The 7,944-nt window shown below is 45.3% G+C and overlaps 1 long non-coding RNA gene across 1 annotated transcript; it reads left to right on the forward strand.

Moving 5' to 3' along the window:
- Positions 1-4,721: 4,721 nt before the first annotated feature.
- On the forward strand, positions 4,722-7,720 carry LOC136780591 (uncharacterized). The gene is made up of 3 exons (XR_010823778.1): positions 4,722-4,834; positions 6,994-7,088; positions 7,372-7,720. It is a non-coding gene; the product is annotated as an uncharacterized lncRNA (long non-coding RNA).
- Positions 7,721-7,944: the final 224 nt, after the last annotated feature.

Below are 7,944 nucleotides of genomic sequence, written 5' to 3' on the forward strand. Positions count from 1 at the left end.
AGCTCGGTATCTCGCGTGTGGTAAGTCAGTGGAGAACCGATGAAGATTCTCGAGGCCCTTACTGAGAGAAAGAGGGGCAGTAGGAGGTAGGAGGTAGAATATAGTAGTGTAGTAATAGTGGGGAAGAGGAATTTGAATAGGGGGATCCTCCACCATCTCCTCCTCCCCCTCCTCTTCCACTCCCTCTCCCGATTCTCATCCTCCACGCAACAGTAGGTAGAGTGGGGGGGGGGGGAGGGGTGGGGAGCGAAACACCGTCGGCACTAAGGTCCGTCAATAGTTTTGCGAGTAGCTCGCGAGCGGCTTTTAAACTTTAAAGAGCCAACCGCGCTGAGACGACGATGTCTAGGCATGCCAAAGGTGCTCAACCTGCGGCGTCCAATTTTCACTGGGATGCTCGTACATACGCTCGCTCGCGGTCGAATCATCCTATCGCTCGCGATCCCAGCGATCGTGAGCTTTTGCACGAACGTCCCAGCTCGACTCGACGCTATTCTCACGAGAGCCGCGCATGAAAACGTACGTGCGTGGAACGTACTACGCGGTAAATGGGCAGAGTAGCGTCGGAGGCGAGCAATTAAAAGTTTAAATTGGTTCTTGAAGAAGCCCGTAGCTGTAATGGCTCGAGTTTTTTTGCATACGAGGCTGAAGGGAATATTCGTCATCCGCGATATATTCGCGTTTGCTTTCGCGCGAATCGGTTACTATATGGTGGCCTCTCTCCACACGGGATAGGATAGCGTGTTCGTTTGCACAATTACTTGCACCTGGAATGGCGTGTATGAGCCAGCAGAGCCAGCGGACCGTCCCGTCTCGTCGCGGCTCAGACCTTAATGACGTCATTATCCCTAATTAGAATTCTCATAGTAGGAACGGCCGCGTCGACAGCGACGCCTGGATCAGCGCTCCCAGTCAGGTACGAGATATTGACATTCCAACAACACGAGAAGAGGATAAAACGGAAGGGCGTGACCTCGTTCGGCGCATTAGTCGAACCCTCGACTCCCTTTTTAACGGCGTTTATAATTTGCCGCTATAGGCGCTACGTCTGATCTTATATATAGTCGCGCGCAACATTGAAAAATCTATATGGATACTCGGTGCTGAAATTTTGGCCAATTTTTCAATTGGCGCTGCATTCTAGTCTCGATAGTCTTTTTTATAAAAAGTGCATATATATATAAATATATATATAACAATAGATTTTATCAAAGTGCACGATTGGTAGTCGAGTCCTTGAAAAAATGTATAGAGGAACATCCATATAGTTTGCATCGGTGGAATTTTTCCAGGCATTGGGATTATTCGTGATACATAGCACCCCCCTCCCCCTAAGTTGAAAAGAGACGGGATTAAATGTCCATCCCTCTCTTTCCCTAAAGCCAGTTATCAGCATTCTCCTCTCCACCCTTCTTCTTCGAGCAGCCGGCTACTCCGCAGCGATTATGACGTCAGTGCACGGATACCTGTTGCAGCCAGCTTGCTAAAGTATTGCTACCGTTGCTACTGCACGGCTCACCGTAAACGCGCAACACGAGGGTAAAATATTGGCAGAAAAAGCTGAAGATCCGAGAAGGCTGGAACCCAACCTTAAATGAGTTTAGCAGCGATGATCGTTTGGAAAAAAAATCGCTTTGCATAACTGGTGCTCTTGAAACTCTGTTTAATGTTGTGGCATTGTCGAGGATGGGAGGACCCGACCAGCGGCAGCTGATGCTCGAAAAAGAAACTCTCTTCTCTGCTCCTTGAATCACAATAATATTTCATCGAATTAATCGAGCACGGGAGCTAGGAGCGAGACCGTTTCAAGAAGATCGGTTTCAACGAAAATAGACAAAGCACGAAACTGCTGGTTTGGACGGCAGCCAGTGATGTGTGGCGCCGTGGAAAAATTTCAGGTTATACAGTAGCAGGTCCCAAAGGGATTTACACTAGAGAAGTAAGTAGTTGTTCGTCAGTCATCGAGTTGCAAAAACATTGGTAATGCTGTAGAATCCAGAAATTTGAATAATTCCAAGCTACTCCTCCTCTTCCCCCTTTGTTATATTTGTTTTCTTCTTACATATATATATATATATATATATATATAATAGTTTCATCCATTATTGCATGTTTACTGTGCATTATGGAGCAACATTTTGAAACAACACGACACGTCGCACTAGGATTTAATAAATTAGCAAATTTCGGTAGAGGACTGTTGATAATACACTAGTAGAAACATTTAAAATTACAGCACACACGATCGACTACTGAAATCTCGAAAAGAATTTGAGAGACACTGACCGAGCTGGATCATCGTGAGCACGCAAAAATAGAACTTTTCAGGCCTGTTACGTAAGTTGGCCGAATTTATGGTCGTTATCTATTTAATAATGCGCGGATTTACTTGCGCCATTCGCGAAGATCAAACGGACTTCTACACGCATATCGGGACGTTTGTATAGGTGTGCGCACGTGTTTACGCGTGTGTGTTTGTGGGCATGGAGGGAGGAGGTCTGACGTAAATTTCACTCGAGTTCGTTCACCTCTCTGACCTTATCGCTCGTTGGCCATAGATTCTCGGTTTTGGGCAATCGCTAACCCTCGCCAGGGACGGCAAAAGTAGAAAAACAACGTTCGAGTTCAGCCTCGATCGCGTCGAGCCTTCGTCGTTCCAAGGCAGAGCAAGAGCATCGCGTTAAAATCGAAAAGAAACCTTATGACTTCTATATAGGACGCATTGTTCATGAGAGTGGAGAAAAAATGGAGAGTCTCGAAGGATCCCATGGTCGATCTTTCCACTGCGCATAGAATATATGCGATGAGTTGGAATAAGAGAGCGCGACAGCTGCTCAGTTACACGTGTGTGACTACGCGAGTCTATCGCTCATCTATTTCCGAGCGACACGTGCGAAGATCTACTTATATTAATTTGCATTCCTCCTTCGTATATATACGCCGCCGCGCGCGTCCTCAATTATTATGCGAGACCACCAAAGATGAGGCGGAAGGAGAATCGAATCGAAGAGCATTCCACGAGGGGAAAGTGACAGTTGGCTGTACGGACGAATTTCTCAACTATTTTATCCGCGATTCGTTATCGAGTTTGGCAGTAAATTTTAATTAAGCGCTTAATTAAAAGTAGCAGGCTGCAAGAACTCCACTTGCAGGGACATGCTCGCTGCTTCGCTTTAGCTTGGAATCCTCGAGGGGAAGCACATTTCTGACTGCACTGTCAACTGGCATTCGACGCTGTTTGTTTTATCGATTATGTAATATCGGCGTAGTCGTTTCGTTGTCTCTATGCACAGTGTACGTATACGCGTAGGAAAACTGTAGAGGCGCGCGCGCATGCAGTGATTGAAAATTACGCTGCAGATCCATCATGATACGTCATCAAAAATCAGATAATCGTAGAATGTTGTTTTATGTGAAATACATACATACCCCGGAATTCGACAATCTCTCGACTCGTTCAATCGTTTAAAATTATCTTCATTGTTGACACTAATAATAGAGGGGGGGGGGGGGGTGGAAGATGTATCGAGCGATTACTCTATAGGAATCGATGGTAATCGATCGATCGAGATAACGTAGCTTTATCCGGAATTTGGCCAGAGCGAGGTATTTCGTATCTATCGCTGGGCAAAAATTTCCAAGGGTGGACACGAGCCTCGTATAACGGAGAAATGGATATGGCTGCCAAGAGAACCTCGAGCGATAGCACGGCCAGAAAAGCGAAATATAATATTCATTGGAGAAGAGTGGCTACGGAAGAATCCTGTACGTCCAGAGTGTTTCAAGCCAAATTCACTTTGCGACCGAACAGTTTTAGCAACGTCGTTGTCCAACTCTCTGCATATATATATATATATATATATATATATAGGAATGCACGAGCACTGCGTAAAAAGAGTAAATCCGCGAAAACTAATAGCAGGAAGGCGGACGTATAATATGGTTTTTCAAAGTCGTGTTAGATCCCGGTGATGTACGTATATAGGAGAACGGTTGCTTTCTAGTTTGATTCTGCGAAACGTCACTGGCTATTAGTATCGTTACGCGGGCTGATGGAATGCAAAATGGCAGGTATAGCGGGAGATAAAAACTCGGTAATTGTAATAAGAAACCTTTTATCGGATGGAATTCCGGCGCGAGAGACCCGTCAAGAGGCTTGCTTCTTCCGTTCATTTTCTCACAGTTTTGTTCTACAGGACTCTTTCGTTCTTTACCCCTATTCTTGGTTTCTTTTTGCTTTATTTTTTAAGGTAGCGAGGAGAGCAGTACGCGCGGCGGGTTGAGTTGTTACAAGGTGAAGAGTAGAGAAGGCGCGGAGCTGTCAACTACTTGTATCGTGAACGACGGGCTGGCAGACGGGCGAGGACTGAGTAGGCCACCACAGCCGATTGCTCGCGAATCCCCTCTACCCCCTTTCTCTCGTCCCCTTCCAAACCTCCTCCTCCCCCTCCTCCCCTCGCCCTCTTCCTCCTGCTCCTTCCCCCGTTTAATCTTTGCCTCCTATCTCTCAGTCGCCTTCGCGACACGCACACCGCCGAGCACTGAAAGCCTCCTATACACCCTACACACACATACTCGGCTCTCGCCTATAGGAAGGGGCTCGCACGTGGTCGGATAACACGGAAATCCTTAGACCTCCGCAAAAACACGCATTTTCATCGCTCGCCCGTCCGCACGTACCGTGTGTGTGCCAATGCCACATTTGACAACCGCTTCTCTTGTACAAATTACCCTGCTGCACAACTGTCAGGACTACGAGCGTTTCTCAGTGAATTTTACTCTTCGCGCAGCACAGGGACAAAATACACGTGAACATTCGTGCTTGCTTCATACGGTGCGTATACGCAGTAAAGAAAAGCTTTGGAATATTTATTATCTTTCTTCCTCCTGACGTTTCTCGAGCAAACGAGCGATCGACGCGCAGCGAGAGACCGCGCGATTTCTATCGTTAAACTTGTAAAATGGAATACTCCGAATAGGTTATGTTTCATTATAGGAATCGGCATACGGGGTGAAGCAATGCGGGAATAGCTATTATTATCGAGGCTATTTCGCATTAGCTCGCACGCGTTAATTGCTGGTTGAAAATTGATTTAGCGAGCGTTACTGGAACGACGAGGAGCAATATTTAAGTGGCTATTGACTGTATACTGGCGATTCTCGCGATTGTCTCGTCTGCCCGAGGCATTGAAAAAAATTGCACTTTTGGCGCAAAGCTCGATCGTTGTTATATATTTCGCGACCAATCTCATCCGCACGGAGAGCGTCGAGCGAGATACAATTGACCAAAGGAATAATACGAGGATGTCAGCGACGCGTCTCAAAATATCGCAGACACGTAAAATCGCTGTGGCGACGCAGTGGCATGAAAATAGAAAATAGGAAATAGAAATGGATGTAGAAATAGCGTCGCCAGACGTCGGCCTAGAATTTGATCGGACGTGGTACGTGTCGGCACGGTTTCGGTCGAGTTGAAAAGCAGTTAGCGGACTTAACCGTACATCCGTGATGGGCAACACAGTCAAAATATGGTATATGGAACGGTAGAGACACACGCTTGAGTCGTACGAGTAAACAAACACGGTTGTAACCATGCACCGTGTGGTATATTGTGAAAAACTCGCGGGCAGGGGGGGGGGAGGTTTGAGGAAAAATGGAAAAGAAAGAAAGAGAGAGAGAGAGAAGAGAGACATAGGGGCAATTTAGCGAGTGTCTCGTATCTTCCGATCGCGTTATTCGTATATGGGGGGTGGGTGGGGGCGAAAAATTTGAATGAACTATATAGTCCCATTAATTAAGATATCCAGCCGAGGCGAAAGAATTCTCGTGAAAAAGTGCTTTCACGCTTGGAAAGCCGCTAATAAAATTTGAATTCTCGGGCTTTCCTCATTAAAAGTCACCACGAATTCTGAGGAATCTAATTAAACGGTGAATAAAACATGATACATATCGATGCGATTAAATGCACTCTGTGGATGGCTCGCAGACAGAGTTACACTTCCTTGAATGCGGCATCCTGTTGCGAAAGTATTGTCCGCGCGAGTGCAGGGTCGATGCACGCTGGAGCTACCGAAGGAAGGGACAAGAATTTTTCGGTCTGGACTTCCTTCCTCCGTGGAACGGGCGAGTAAACGCGAGTACTACCGCTACGCAATGCGCTCTCTCGTGTAGAAGCTATGCATGGGTAGTGGTTTCATTCATAAAGTCACGTATCTCTCACGAAGAAACGTTCCACGCGCTAACGAGGGAAACGCGCTTCGGACGCCATGCACAACTTAAACGCACCTCGCCTCCTCCGCAACGCGTAACTCTGCTGCTGCTGCTGCCCGTCACTTCCGCCAACAGACGCTATAAACATCCTTTTCCTTTTTTACCGCTCACCCTTTGCTTCGCGATGCCTCCCCTTCCTCTCTCTCTCTCTCTCTCTCATTCATTGAAATCTTCAAAGAAATATACAGATACATATATGTATGTATATAGTACTAGTGTAACTGCTGTATTTATACATTACAGCAGATTGTAGAGACGAGAGGGAGAGGGAGAGGGAGAGAGAGAAAGAGAGTGACGATAGTGAGATGATAATTCATACACTCTATTGGATCTTGGATGGTACATACATACGAGAGTGTGGTGACCCTTCTCGAGGCTCGAGCCTGGGCGGAGCTCCTTCACTTCCGGTGCTGTTTCGCCGCCGGTATTTCTATATATAAACGCACATGCTCTTAAGCCTACAGAATGAATGAATAACGTACAAGACGCACTGCCGCGTGTGTATCGTGAAATGCGCCTACGGATCATACTGTTGCAGATTCCGTTTCCTCCAACCACCAATTAAAGCTTCTCGCACTCCCCCTGTCTTTGTCCTTTCATCCAAACTTTAATCCTTCGCGAGCTTTCGTCCTTGTGCCACGATAGTTATATTATATACGAACAACCATCTTTCTTTCTCATTTCTTTATCATTATTACAATAAATAGTTTTTCTTCTTTTCAGTATCGTTCCAACGGCAGGCTCGTAAAATTATCTGCCAAGTATCTCGTGTACTATCTTTGGAGTCACGATAGAAGCTTTGCTCCAAAATATTGTTGGTACGATTTTGATGTTTAACATATATGATCAAAATGGTGATAAAAAATGTTAGAAATAATAAGTTAACGTACATACTCACATGAATATAGATTATAATGTTGAAGACAAAGTTGTTGCCGTTTCCTAGTGTAGTCTTTGTTTCAGAGCATATATATTGACTGGATACCGCATGCAAAATTAATTTAATTTCTATCTTGAGAGATGAAAGTCTCCGAGCAACACAGAGATTTTTCTTTAATTGGCACGTCTAGGCGATTAATCATTTGTTTCTTCCTGCTTTAGCAATGAATCGTATAGCAGGATACGCTGTACAATTGGTGGCTTCCTACGACTTCCGGTACTCACTGGAGGTCGCTGATTACTTTTCGTCGGAAGTTCGTTGGCACGTGGGAATGGTGGGAGGTCACTGGATGCAGAAGGTTACCCTCTTACACCCCGTTGCGATAATTCTACTCTCCTCGAACAAACTCTGCAGAAGTTTTCAGCGGAAAAAATTGGAGCACATTATCCTTTGATATACGTTTCATTGCCCATCTCCTGTCGAGCACGTGAAACGACGATGGAATCACAAAAGAACCTTTACCGTCTCTTATTTAACATAATCGAAGAAGGAAAAATCATGAAAACTCACGTAAAACGTATACGTCAACGAGGTAAAATTACTTTAATTGCGAACAGGAAATATATAAGACAAATAATTCACTGGCATATCTCTTCCAAATGTCCGAATAGATTAACATATACAAATTCATTCCGACCTAATTTACGTGCACTATAATCCATGTTTTGTGTCCATGGAGCATCACCTCGTTCACAATAAAAATCACGCAACACTCGGGAATGATATTTTTTCTC

The sequence above is a fragment of the Prorops nasuta genome, unplaced genomic scaffold (assembly GCF_024137725.1).
Source record: "Prorops nasuta isolate Cenicafe-Biocafe unplaced genomic scaffold, Cenicafe_Pnas_1.2 PNAS00019, whole genome shotgun sequence".
In the NCBI taxonomy this organism is placed as follows: Eukaryota; Metazoa; Arthropoda; class Insecta; order Hymenoptera; family Bethylidae; genus Prorops; species Prorops nasuta.